Source organism: Humulus lupulus, chromosome 6 (genome assembly GCF_963169125.1).
Source record: "Humulus lupulus chromosome 6, drHumLupu1.1, whole genome shotgun sequence".
Classification (NCBI taxonomy): Eukaryota; Viridiplantae; Streptophyta; class Magnoliopsida; order Rosales; family Cannabaceae; genus Humulus; species Humulus lupulus.
In genome coordinates, this window is record NC_084798.1 from 175593361 (window position 1) to 175608829 (window position 15469).

General features: G+C 31.7%; 1 long non-coding RNA gene across 1 annotated transcript; it reads left to right on the forward strand.

Moving 5' to 3' along the window:
• Window positions 1-1999: 1999 nt before the first annotated feature.
• On the forward strand, window positions 2000-3145 carry LOC133784328 (uncharacterized). The gene is made up of 4 exons (XR_009871281.1): window positions 2000-2093; window positions 2556-2580; window positions 2782-2903; window positions 3020-3145. It is a non-coding gene; the product is annotated as an uncharacterized LOC133784328 (long non-coding RNA).
• The last annotated feature ends 12324 nt before the right edge of the window (window positions 3146-15469 follow it).

Below are 15469 nucleotides of genomic sequence, written 5' to 3' on the forward strand. Positions count from 1 at the left end.
TCAACTCACTCCTACATCAGTCTATTACATCTCTCCTTCTCTCTGCCACCAAAGTTTGCTTCTGTTGTTTCCATGTCACCACTCGCTACAGCAAACAAAGCTAAGTAACCCATTTTTCTCTCTCTTTGTCACTCTTTTTTGAGCTTTGATCGAGTTATCTGGAGCTTGAACTCTCTTTCTAGCCGAAGATAAAGAAAACCCACAAGGGTAAGGCTAAAAGGGAAGCGGTGACTGAGACTTTGGGGGTTCCAATGCCCTTAGCTCTACCCTGTCCTTGCTTCTTCTTGTTCTACTTGATTCTCCTTTTGGGTTCATATGTTGGTTTGGCTGGTGATCCCTATGTCTACTATGATTGGTCCGTTTCATACATCAATGCCTCCCCACTTGGACCCAAACAGAAGGTTCTTTCTTTCCCTTTCAATTTCTCTCATTTTTTTATAATGCAATTCCTTAATTCTTTTTCTCTTTTGGTTATTTTTTTTTTGTACCCAATTGAGATATGCCTCGTTAGTGAAAATCCAGCTTAATTTTTTGTTTTTTATGCCAGAGTATGATGCCTTTTAAGTTGCTTTTCTTGGTTATATTTCGACAGAGTTTAGTGGGAATGCACTGCCCCTTTGTAAGCTATTTTTAATTTTTGTGGCACAGAAGATCTGGAATTTTGTGTTTTCTTTTTTTACAAGATAGGGAAAAAAGAATTTGAAAATGAGATTCCTATATAGTATTTTTGTCTGCTTGAATAATTGTCCTTTCATGAGTATGTTTTCTTTCTTTTGTTGGTTATTTAGGTGTGTCGGCAACTTGATTATGTATACTGTTTTTTAAAGAGTACGAGAAATTAATCTGGCTTTTTACTTCGATATGATGAGGAACTTGTTCCAACAAGAAATCCTTTCCTTCTAGTAAATGTTGAACCAGGTAAAAAGTAAATAGTATGCCTCTTTTTTTGTTTTTCTTTCTGGCTATGTAAGGTTTAGTTATGATTGTTAAATTGATTTATGAAGGTAGGCTATCAATCTCATTGTAACTTTGTCTTGAACAAGAAAAACATACCGTCTACGGGTGCATAATGTCGGTATCTCAACTAATTTTGAGAAGAATTCGCCACAGTAGTTAGTTGTGTGAGCGAAAAGCAATAATTTGATTCAAAGATTCGATTTTGAATTTTTCTTACAAATGTTTCATCTGGGTATCAGTATAATTTTGATTTTAGTCACCATAATTGCTTAATATGGCTTCTTTTTTTTTGGGTTATTGATCTCTTATGTAATTGAAGTTAATTTTATTGCCTCTGAACTTATATTTATGTGAATTTTCATTTATTAATGCATCATTTTGATTCATATCTTGTTAATGAATTTTCATAATTTAATCCGATAAAAATCAATTTTTAGCTGGAGTTTATACTGCTTTTATTCATATTGTTTCTGATAGTTTTTAGTAAATTCTCTTACATGGTTAAATTGTGTCTACTGACTGCATAGTCAATGCATTACTTCATAAGACCACTCAAGATAGTTTTATATGTAGTTAAGGAGTCTAATTTGTTAGCATTAGGATTAGGACTCCTAGTGAGACTAATTAGGTTCTTGGGCTTTCATTAAAATTTTCAACCTTTATTTTTAATACTTGTGCTCTGTAACTGTAAATTTTCTACATATAGGGAGCTTTGGAAGATGAACTAACTGCAGCAGAGAGCCAGCAAAAACCTTAGACACAGTATTAAGATGGTAACCTAAAGCTTTACTACATAATCAAGAGGTGGTTATCCTAACTTTTCTATTGAATATGATGGTTGATTTAGTCACCATATTTCAGCACAGGAAGATGAGAATCTACAATAATATCTATTACTGATGTATTATTTCTGTCCTATTATATTTTACAATTCTCTACCAACAATTGGTTTCAAACTACCATGTTATCCGATTTCTGGGGCAGTGCATTAGGGTTGGACTTTAGGGAGGGCACCTGTATATGATGTTAATACGTAACTTGCTTCATTGACTTTGTAGTATTTCGACGAATATGGGTATCATGGAACCTCATTTGAGCAGACATATCGATATTACCCTTCATCCTTTATCGATAAGGTTAGTTTTGCTCCTCACTCGGTTCAGACTTCTTCTAGAATGTTTCACTGTTAGATGTTCTGTTTTTATATTTCAACAACCTCCTGCATTATTAGTGTTTAGAGTCTATTGTAGCTGTGATTTATGTGGTGTTTAGAATATCCTACCAAAACCTTCATTAAAGTAAGGTGTTGTGGATACAAAGAATCTAGAACATTACCTTCTAAGTTCTATGAAAGTTATAGATGATTAGCCTGTAATTTGCTGAAAAAAAGAGAGGTTAGTATACTTGTTTTCCATTAAAGAAAAATGACAATTAAGTATTTTGATTTAATTTACCCGTCTCTAAATCTTGTGCATTCTTGGTGCAATCCTTGACACGTTATGTTAGTCAGTTTGTAATTTGGGTATTTGTGTTTGTTTCTATAATAAAGACTAGTTCATCCTTTTTTCTGATACAAATTCTTCTAATCTATTTTGCAGCCACAACTTGAGAGTGGGGATAAAAGTAAGTGTTCTATGTTACCACTTTATGGTTATATGCTTTTGTTATTGTGCCTTCCTGATATATGGTTTCTATTGCATTTTTCAGTTATAATGCCTCCCTCGGCCCTTGACCGTCTCGGTTAGTGTTTTTAGATCGTTCAATGTTTTTTAAAGCTACCATTTGAATCAAATTCAAGTTGTTAACATTAAAACAATTATGGAGCATCTCTACATATAGATTATCCGATGTTGTTTGAGCTTCGGAATGACCCTGCAGAGAGGGACTCTCACTGTGGGGTGTTAGAGTTCGTAGCAGAGGAAGGCACGATCTATATGCCTTATTGGGTAGGGGATTGATTATTTCTGTGTTGTATTGACCTGTATAAATTTATCTGGTCCATTTTGTCTAGCCCTCGTATGTTGATGATTTTTTCTTATTAGAATTTTGCTGTCCAAATTAGATGATGGAAAATATGCTATTACAAGAGGGAGACTTTGTGCGTGTGAAGAATGTGACTCTTCTAAAGGGGAAATATGTTAAATTGCAACCCCATACTAAGGGATTTTTGGACATTTCAAACCCAAAAGCTATGTGAGTCACTGATCTTTATGTAATTTAAGTTTGTTGTGGCTGTTTTACTGTTTCTCAACTAACCTATTTAAAATTTCACTTTCCCATTTTATTCAAAATTTCATGGCATTTCCTTAAACGTTTATCTGTATCATGTGCGCATTTATAATCATGGAGTTGTATCAATTTATATATATTTTGAGTTCTTTCTTATTTGAATTAAATTTGACCATGGATTTTATGTTCTTATTTGTAGATGTGTGATTGTAACTTATCAGGGATTCTTTTTTCGGTCATAATGAAAATGAACTACCACTGGCTATAATCTGCCATGCTAGTGGGACTAATATGCTTCTCACCCTTGTTATAATATGTATCATGTGCGCATTCTTTTTCTCTTTTAATATGCTAGTGAATCATGTCTTGTTAACATAATGATTTTTCAACTGGTTACAGGTCTTTCCCAGAGCTTGGACAACAATTTTGATTTCTCTAGACAAAAGTGGCATGTGGAACCTTCGAACAGACAATCTAAACTTGTGGTATCTAGCCCAGGAAACGTACATTAGTGTCGTAAACTCTGAGTTTGTGAGAAGAATTGCAGAAGCAGCAAAAAGTAAGTTCAATTCAATTTCGTTTTCTGGTTTTAGATATGCAACACGCATTTTATTGATTTTTCCTCTTTTTTATTTCTATTTAATGTGATAAACATTTCCAAGTCTATACTTACTTTAAATTTATTCAATAAGACCAAATAAGAAAATAAGAAGAAAGAAAAAAGTCTACTGTTCTTGAACATTATAAAAATCTGAAATCATCAATTGCTGAAGTCTACATATTTTATATTTATTGCACTCTTTGTTTCAAGGATGGAATCATGAAACTATACATATAATGATTTATGTTTGTGAAAAAATTATTTATATAAATATACAATTAATTTCAGTCACATTTTTTTACAAGTGGTTTGAATCATATTCAGATTGAAAAGAGAGAATAAAAAAGATAAGTGAAGGGACTAAACTATAAGTTGCAATCAACATGAATTAGAAATTAGAAATGCCACAAAGAATAAGACAATAAAATTTTTACATTATGAAAAGAAAAATATCCACGTATAGTCTAGCCAAAAAAGCAAAAATTTCTTCATAAATGGCTTATTTAGTCCTATTATAATCGTGCCACTGGTTTCTGTTGTGGGTCTTGGGCTCTTTGCAAGGGGATTCCCACTTGTAATGTCCAGAAAACTCTGTTACTTTAGCTTTTTTATAAGCTAAAGCTATTACATTTTGCTTTGATTTTCCCTAAAAAAGATGCGATTTTTACCTGTGTTTTGGGGGTAACAGAAGTGTTTGTACATTAGTAACAAGGTTTTAGTTGCTGGCATAGTCTACTAGCCATATATTTTCCCAATGTCCCCACTCAAGGGCCTTAAACACAGAAAGAGATCTTAGATCACTATTGGGTTCCATGACTAATGAGTTGATTGAGTAATCAAGATAATGATTTAGACTAAAGATTTTTTTTTTTAATCAACTGGGGCTCACTTTTGTGTTTGGTGTTCATCAGGGTTATAATATACTTTTCGTTCATCCTTTTTATTTATCTTTTATAAGGTAATCTAATTTCTGTGCTGTATGTTAGTATTTGATGTTAAATTGGTCCACCGTTAAGAGTGGAAGTTCTAATTGTATGTCCTGAAACAAGTTCTAGCTAGTGATAAATCATAGTTATGATTAGACTGAGATTGGCTATAGTGCATGCTTAGATTCAGGACATACTGCCTGGAAATTTGGTACCAAATAGACTTTGGAGTCCTATGCCCCAGTTGGTGCTTATATTGGAAATCTAGTACTGGTTTGATAAAATGGGATTATTGGCTACACATAGGGTTAGGGACTCAATGGGATGCAACATACTTATTTATTTCTTTTTTCATAACTAATTTGTTTTATGAGTACATAGTATGATCATATTGTTTTTAAGTTGCTGAAATATTGTTTATTTTAGTATTTTAGTAGCTGAATTTAAGATAGAATGAGCGGAAATGATGATGATTATGAAAATGATGATTTTTTTGGACATTTGAGTTGAACCATTAATGATTATGTTAAGTTTGAACCATTAATGAATATAGTTTATGATTTTAAGACTCGTAACAAGTAATTTCATAAATTTTATGGTTTTATTGTATCATTTAATTTTAATTTTGTATTAATCTTTTAGGTATTGATTATATTCTTTAGGTTGTGAATCGAATTGGCAAGGAGCATTGCAAAGTTAATTAATTTGATTATTAATTGCAAGAGGTACGGAAGTATGTTCTCTTAACTCTTTTATTAATATCATAAAAATATTAGAGGAGTTTGAATATCTTAAATATTCATTCATAGAGAAGTAGGTTCTGAGATTAAAATTGTGTGCTGCGTTGATAACGGAAGGTTGAAAACTTGTGTGTCTCAGAGAAGTAGGTTCTTGAAAATTTGTTTGTGTGTTGCAGTGATATAAGGAAGAAAACTTATTGTGTGTTGTTTGAATTTTTTTATTTGGTATTGATAGATGGTTAGGTAAGCTTTTATATGGGAAATGATATCAGATTTTATCTAGAATTATGTATTATCTTCTTACAAATAAATTGTGTTTGCTTGAATTGGTTTGATTATATTGTTAGATATCTTGCTTGTGGTGTGAACAAGGGTAGTTTTCACGTCCCAAATTCACAAACAAAATTAAGACATAAAAATACAGTACTTGATGCAAAATTAAGACAGTACTTGATGCAAAATTATGTTGTTATCAATTGTTGTTATCAATACACCACATGGTTGGTCTATGACCAAGTTTTACAATATTCAGCATTTTTTTTTAAATAAAAATTATTACAATAATCACTTGTTAATCTTTAATTTTTATTTTTTTTTAAATATGAGAAACCAAGTTACTTGGAAACTTGTACAATTTCACATAAGAGCTCAACTTAAGCAGTAGAGCAAGAAATATGAGCTTTGTCTGACAAATGTAGATTGTGGAAAGTGATGCCTTGTGTTAAACTCTTAGCTTGCTGTTATTCTCACAATAAATTCTTGATTTTTGTTTGCTAAGTAACTCAGAAATTAATTATGATTTTGCTTATTAAGGTGATTTTTCCTTAGACTCAAGTTGGCAATTTTTATCTATATCATCAATACTAAACATGAGTATAACACAGACCATATTATGAGAGCCAAACCAAAATACAGAATTAAAATAAAGAAATACACCACATGGTTGGTCTATGACCAAGTTTTACAATATTCAGCATTTTTTTAAAATAAAAATTATTACAATAATCACTTGTTAATCTATAAAAACGAAAACTAAACACCCACTAGCTGCTCCACCAAAATCTTATTCAAAAAACTTCACTTGGCTAAAATAGAATACCCAAAACACTTGTAACTACCAATCAACCCTCAAAATAAGTGCCAGTGTTTGTTGCCTTAGTTTATAAACACTGAATATATGTATAAAAATTGTTGAATTGAGTAGAAAAGTTTAGTGCTGACCATCACTAATGGCAAGCACCATAGTGCAGTTCATGATAGTTAGGATTCTGTGAGCCACAGTTATGACGGAGCAATCTACCAATTCTTTTCTTATGGTTGTTTATAGAATGGCATTTGTTGTGTTGTCCCTTGAGAAAAAAGTCAAGAAAGAAAATATACACTACTGCCAAAGATGATGGATAATAAGGTATTCTAAAACAGTAAGCATTGATAGGATGGATAACCCATTAGTAAATTACATCAAACTCTTGTATATGAAAATGACTGTGGATTATTGATATGGGTTGAGTGAGTGAGTGAGTGAGACAGTTATATAAGACTTTATTAAAAGGGAATACAAAAATAAGAGAATAGGGTCAAAAGTTATATGCCATCTTTGTTTACATAAAAGTCTACAAAAAAAAGTGAGAGAGATTTTGTTTTAACTTACATTTGTTCTTGAGCATTGCCATATATACATATATATATATATATCAAAGAAACAGAGTGGAAGGCTAGATCTGGAAAACACAGGTTGAGTCACTAAAAAGAGAAGAGTTGAAAAATCATTGATTGACTCCAAGCAATACCACTGTAAGATACTCTACAAACTTTTACTTATTTCCTAAATCTCTACACTCTTCCATGATTGAATACAACACTCACATACATATATATATATATATAAATGATAATAGGCAATCAGTGGAGCAACTATACACACATACACACACACTAGACACATATGCTCCACAATTTGATAAACTACTGTTGTCCGTAAGCCCAATTCTGCACTAATCGTGTGACTTGCCAAGACCCACCCACCACATTAGCTTTAGGGACACATTTCCATGGTCATAATAAGCAACAATCATCAATAACTATGCTAATTTGCTTAGGTGATATGTAATATATATATATATATATGTTAAAGTTCATTTAAGCCAATATGAAAAGTATCAATCAAGTTTGTATCAGCTAATAACCGGATGTTGCATTTTACCTTTTCAAGTTTTGTAGAAAACATGGAAAGAAAAATAACTAAGTTATTAATATCATATTTGACTGCACTAGTATTCCAAATCTAAATAAGACTTCCCTTATTTTCAACCATTAAAAACCAGAAGCCATAATTGATAATTCACCTCACTTCATCTCAACTTGCTACTATATTAGATTAAGATCTATTCTTAAGCTTTAGTGCTCACTTTTCTTAAAACCTATCTTAATTTTATTGAGTATGTTGTTATATGATTATTTAATAAATATATATATTTACCTATGCACATCTTTACTACATATTCATGTGTTATTTTCGATAAGTTATATGTCTTCTAGTTTATGACACATTGAATTATAAAGGATATATAAATAAAAACATATTTTTATACAAGGTTTGTAGTATTCTGTGTCCAAAATCCTTTTTCTTACAATTATTACTACTAGTTATTATTCTTGTTCTTGTTATTTTGGATTAACAATAGCCCACTTAGCAACTTTGTCATTTGAAATAGGGCTTTACACTTCGGCACCTAAAAGTTGACATCAATGGGCATGGGTACAGGGAGATCATCAAGCATTTTTTTTTTAAATATGAGAAACCAAGTTACTTGGAAACTTGTACAATTTCACATAAGAGCTCAACTTAAGCAGTAGAGCAAGAAATATGAGCTTTGTTTGACAAATGTAGATTGTAGAAAGTGATGCCTTGTGTTAAACTCTTAGCTTGCTGTTATTCTCACAATAAATTCTTGATTTTTGTTTGCTAAGTATCTCATAAATTAATTATGGTTTTGTTTATTAAGGTGATTTTTCCTTAGAAAGTACTAAAAGATAAATCTTAATTCTATTATTCTAAACTCTGATGTAGTGGTTTCTTGACTGATAAGACTTGATAAAGTGAAGAACTTAGCAGGACTTGTACAGTGCTACAGTAAGAGCTCCAAGCTAAGAGAGCTAGTAAATGTTGTTGTGGTTGGAGGTACACAGATATGAACAAGTCTTGAGACAAAGAAAAGGTAGAGGAGATAGAAAAGATGCATAGTCTCAGTGAACAATATACATTTTAAAATAGTAGTTAACAATGTTGCTTTGTTTAATTGTTATTTCGTAGGAAAACATTATAGCTGCCATGATCAAGGATATGATTCAAATCCTTTTGTCTCTTAGTCTAATTGCTCTGTTTTTATGGTAATCAATTAGTTCCTAAAATACACATTATCTAAAACATACCTCTGTTATTTGGAATAGATTAAAGGAGATTCATTATTTTGAGCTTTTCTTTTCAAGTCTACTTGATTTAGTAATGAGTAAACATGATTTAGCTCTGAGCCTTCTATTGCTAATCCCACTGTTTTCTTCTCATCTTCAAGTTCAGTTAATATATAAAAAAAATCTCCTACATTTGGTCTTGCAATTCTGTTGAGATTTAGGAATTTTCCTTGTCTTTAACAAGTCCTGGTTGATTTGGTTGGATGCATAGACAAAAGCTGTATGGGTGTTCTTTGCCTAGTAAAAAGATTTACAATAACAGGGTCAGGGATGCTAGATTAAGTCTTGGCATGTAAAGAGGAGAGGACACACTTTCATTTTCTTCTTTAGTTAAATACACATTGGAGTATCTATCTTAAGTGGTTTCGACACACAAAGACTTTGTGAGACTACATATTATTTAGTTTATACATAATGTAAATATATATTCTTGGGTGAAGAAAACAAATGAGTATGAAGATAGAGTTTTTTTTTTTTTTCTTTTTCCTTTTTTGAGAGAGAGAGATGAAGACAAATTTGAAAATGAAGAAGGAAAAAAATGAGAGCAGTGAAAATTTTGTGGGATTTCAGATAATTTTTAAACAAAACAAACATAAATGCCCAAAGCTTTTTTAATCCTAATCATGCGATGCTTACAATACAAGAAGCAGTTGGTTCCACAATTGGATGGCCTTCTAAAAAAGTTATTTCAAGAGGTACATTTTCATATTAAAAAAAGAATCAATGTCTTATAATTTAGTGTTTGGTTTCTTTGTTTGCTTTGGTGTAGTTGTGAATTCATCATTTTGTATGTGGTGTCCTCTCTTGGAAATAATTTCCATAGCATTTTTCTTGAAGTAATTTGTGATGATAGATAATAACAATAAAATATTTCTTTGTTTATTTTACAGATGTGACAAGCGAAATAGAAAAAGATACTTAATTTTGAAGGCTTTGTGTTAGGCAACTGTAGAATATTTTGTGCTGAAAGTAGTAACTTTTCAATATGTTGAATATTTAAGACTATTTGAATACTTAAAGAACATTTTGTTGTTGATGACAATGTTGAATGTTTTAAACTAATTTGTAGATTGTTAATACAATGTTGAATGTTTTTACTTTTTGTTATTTGAATATCAAGTTAATTTGATGATGCTAGTATATATTAGAAAGCTAATTTTAATTATATAAATAAAAAAATATAATAGAATAAATTAGTGTTATATAAATGAATATATAATGATAATTTAAACTTATCTAAATATTAAAATAATACGAAAAATATGTTATAATATCTATTACAATAACACTTTTTTAAAGTAAAGAATTTTGTTATCCAAACTTGATTATATAATACAAAAATGTGTTATACTAAAGTGTAGTATACCACAAAAATGTGTTATACTACAGTGTAGTATAACACAAATTTATAAGTATTGAAATGTGTTATATAATCGACTATAAATAATATAATTAAACCCTTATCTATTTATTAAAATAACATAGAAATTGTGTTATCGTTGACAGTATAATAACACATATGTATAACAATGATAAAGTGTTATGTAAAGTACCCTGACCTACGATAACATAGTCGGTCTTAACACGTCAAAAAGTGTTATGGTATGTTTTGATAACAAATTTTTTGTCTTATTAAAAGCATTTTTTATTGTAGTTGTATATAATCTAGAATTAAATTTAAATATTTCATCTAGATATTAACTATTAAATTTGTGCAGCCAAATTACACAATATATATATACAATATATACAATAAAACTTATTCTTTTGAAAGAAAATAAAAGTGTTATATAGGTTCTGTTTTTCGATTTATATAAGTGAAAAACTGACAGCAAAATGAAAAAATATGTTCGGTATACTGTTTTTGTTTTCCATTTTTTTAAATTTTAAATAAAATTTTGTAAACAACTTTTTCATATTCTTTCCTCACATTTTTTCTGAATTGTTCGTTACTTTAGATCATTTTTAATATTCTTCTTCTTCGATCTACATTCTATCGACTCGTCGTCGCCATGATTTCCAACGAAAAATAGTTCTCATTATCAAATTTCGACAACCCGACGAAACTTACTTCTCTTGCCTCATCACTTGATACTTTCTACAACTCTCTCGCCCATCGTCTTTTTCCTCTGCTCCGAATATGTTTTTGCTTGCCATTGTCATCGACCAATTTGCCTTGATTGCCACAATCATCGGAGTTCATGGTTATCGTTCAACATATAACTTTACCGGTCATCATTTTTTATTTTTAAAAATAAAAAAGCATTTAATTTTTATATTTTAGAAAAAAAAGTAAGAAATATTCCCAAACAGGCCTAGAGTATGTGTATATCATTAGATAAAGAAGAGAAGCCAAAATGAAACAAAGGCACATAACATTCAAACAAAATCATATTCTGCAAGGCACATAATTAATAAGCTATAAATAAATTTTAAATCAAGAAATAATTAAAATATCGTCATTGTGAGTGTAATTATTATTAAGTATTCCATGTAATATGTATAGATATTCTTGTTAGATTAGCTTATACAGGATCTTTATTTATTTTTATGTATATCTAATATTAAACAAATTAATACAAGATAGCCTAAAACATGTTTCTAAAATTGAATTCAAAGAGAAACAAAGAATAGAATAATTACAGTATACACAGCGGAATTAAAGAGTCATTCCTTCAGTTTCTCTAACTCTTGTATCCTCTCTGTCGCAGAGTATTATCAAGAAACTGAACTGATCTTCTATTTTCTTCACAATCTTCCAATGTATCCTTAGAACCACCTAGACTAGTGTGTGCAATTCTCAACACATGAGATAGATATAGAGAGAAGAAGAGAAAATAACAAAGAGGCTTAGAAAATGACTTGTGTTTAGAGAGAATCTAAAACTATCATAAAATCTGACTTGTGACTTATGTTTTGACTTCTCTCTAAGCACTCCTTTTATAGACTCAATTAGGCCATTAAATTTAATTAAAAAATCAATAAAATAATAGCCATTTTGAAGCCCTAGGTCGAAATTATCATGGGCTATAGGCCTGCGAAATTTTCCATTTGATTATAACCCCATTGGACTTAAAATCAAGGCCTGTATTATTTTCTATTGATTTAATTAATTAAATAATTATTTAAATCATTTATCAAATTAATTATTTATAATTTGAACATTGATTTAAACCTATTTATTAATTTAGACACCAATTTATCTTAATTAATAAATCTGTAATAATTTCTCTTTTCTTCTCAAAATTACACAACTCTAGGAAACTATCCAAAATTGACTTGGTCAACTTTGATAATTCTAATTGATGATTAAATCAATTAATTGAGACTATCTAGATGATTTTATCCAAGTTACAATGGGGACCATGGGCCTATGAAATCAAGCTCCAATAAGTTATCATAAATCTAACAAATAAATTTACTAACTTATTAATTCCTCGTGACTCCACTATAGACTCGGAATTGCACTCTTGAATTCATAGAACACTCTATAACAAATATAGATACGCTATTAATTATCCATTGTTACAACCATAACTGTCACTCAATCCTCTATAGACGGTCTACAATGAGATAGGACTAAAATACCGTTTTACCCCTCATTGTATTTTATCCTTAAAACACTTAGTTCTTTGTAAATGATATTTCAGTAAACTAATTTAATTACTGAAATGAGATCTCTATCATTTAAAACCTTGAACCAAACTAAAAGGAAACCATCGTTTCACTTCTTCATCAGAAGCTATAGATGTTCATGTCTATGATTAACACTCCCACTCAATTATATTACCGAGTTCCCATGATGTAAGTATGGGCTAGTCCGTAGGGTAAGCTGGTAAGGAACAAGTCGAAGAACTCAAAAAATACAATCAGTTAGAATACTAACCACTCAGAATTGAGATTGAATTGACCTATGGTCAACTATATGATATGACTAGAATAGATAATAACTGTGTGTTTACTTATCTTATCAACTATCAATATCGGTCCTGTCCGATGTAAAAAATACATCTGATCTTATCTACTTTGCTAATGTTCTGGAAAGAACATAATACTATAATGTGTAAGTAGATTATATCGTAGATTGGCAAGTCAGTGTAAATCTTGTGCAAGGACTAACTTATTTTGAACATATAATCATATTTATATTCCACTGTGCTTACGTCACTATAAATAAGATTAGCTATATGCTCGGGATTTAATAGAAGTTTATATTAAACAAATAATCATGAAAATAAAACATGTGAGGAAAGTGATTAACCAAGTCAAAAAATGATTTCTATTCTTTTATTGAAAATAAAATGAGATTACAAAGAATTTGAGTTTTAATTAGGGCATAAAACCCCAACAAACTCCCACTTGCACTAATTGAAACTAATGTCTTAATTCTACTAATCCTATTTCCTTGATATGCTTATCAAATGTAGCTACTGGTAGTGTCTTTGTAAATGGATCCGCAAGATTTTCTTTAGTTGCAATCTTCATAACCTTCACATCTCCCCTGGCCACATATTCTCGAATAATGTGATACTTCCTTTCTATATGCTTTCTCCTCTTGTGACTTCGAGGTTCTTTCGAGTTAGCTATCGCTCCTGTATTGTCACAAAACAACACAAGAAGTTTATCCATTTCTGGAATAACACCAAGATCTGAATAGAACTTCTTTAGCCAGACTATTTCCTTAGCTGCTTCTAACGCGGCTATGTACTCAGCCTCCATGGTGGAATCTGAGATTGCAGGGTGCTTTATGCTTCTCCAAATCACAGCTCCACCCCCATGAGTAAACATTATTCCAGAAGTAGACTTCCTATCATCAACATCAGTCTAAAGTATTAATCAGTGTAGCCTACAGGGTTCAGAACACCACCCTTGTAGACTAACATATAATCCCTAGTCCATCTTAAATACTTAAGGATATGCTTAACATCTATCCAATGTTCCGGTCCTGGGTTTGACTGATACCTGCTCACTACTCCCACTGCATAGCAGATATCTAGTCTAGTGCACAACTTGGCATACATCAGACTTCCAACTGCAGATGCGTAAGGAACTTTTCTCATTGCATCTTCCTCTTCAGGAGTCTGGGGAGACGACTTCTTTGAAAGATGAATTCCATGGCGGGCCGGTAGACGCCCTTTCTTCGAATTTGTCATTGAGAAACGTTCAAGCACTTTATCTATGTAAGCTGCTTGAGATAAAGCTAAGAGTCTGTTCTTTCTATACCTGATGATCTGGATACCTAGAACAAAACTAGCCTCATCCAAATCCTTCATCTAGAATTGAGTGCTCAGCCAATTCTTCACATCTGATAATTTCTTAGCATTATTTCCAATGAGTAAGATATCATCTACATAAAGAACCAGGAATACCACTATTTGATTTGCCTTCAGTTGGTAAATACAGGGCTCATCAATATTTTTTTCAAAGCCATAGGTTTTGATTATTTCATCAAACCTAAGATTCCAGGAATGAGATGCTTGCTTAAGTCCATAGATGGACCTATTCAACTTGCAAACTTTTCCTTCTTGTCCAGATACTTTAAATCCTTCTGGCTGATCCATATAAATGACTTCGTCAAGCTTTCCATTAAGAAAAGCTGTCTTGACGTCCATTTTCCAGATCTCATAGTCAAGAACGGCTGCTATGGATAGGAGGATGCAAATAGATTTGAGCATGGCTACCGGAATAAAACTTTCCTCATAGTCCACACCTACTCTTTGGGTATAACCATTTGCTAGTAATCGAGCTTTATAAGTCTCGATATTTCCACCAACACCTTGTTTCTTCTTGTAGATCCACTTGCACCCAATGGCCCTAAAGTCACTAGGTGCTTCCACAAGATCCTAGACAGAATTTGAGTACATGGACTCCATTTCCTGTTTCATGGCTTCGAGCCATAGTTCCTTTTCAGGGCTAGCCATTGCCTGTTCGAAAGACAACTGATCATCATCACTAGGGTCACCAACAACTATATTGGTTTCACCATCCATACCATAGCGAACTGGGTTCCTAGAAACCCTCCCACTACGACGAGGCTCCGTGACTATTTGCTTAGGAACAGTGGTACTTTCTTCATTTAAACCGACTTGCATCAGTTGGACGTGAAGAGTGGGAATTTCATCATCGACTTGCGTTTATGATGATGGAACATTGGTTGGAGTCAATTCTTTAACCATCTCCACTAAAACTACTTTGCTGCGAGGTTTAAAGTTCTGGACATAGTCATTTTCCAGAAAAGTAGCATTTGTAGAAGTAAACACTTTCTTTTCTGAATGACTATAGAAAAGTTACCCCGAGTACCTTTAGGATAGCCAAAAAACATGCAAACTTTAGTTCGCAGTTCTATCTTTCCCTCCTTTTTCCTCAGGACGTGAGCGGGACACCCCCTGATTCTATAATGGCGTAAAATAGGTTCACGACCATTCTAGCATTCTAAAGGTGTTTTTGGGAATGACTTTGACGGGACGACATTGAGAATGTCATTCACGGTTTCAATTGCATGTCCCCAGAACGAAGTTGGTAGAGTTGAGTAACTAAGCATGCAT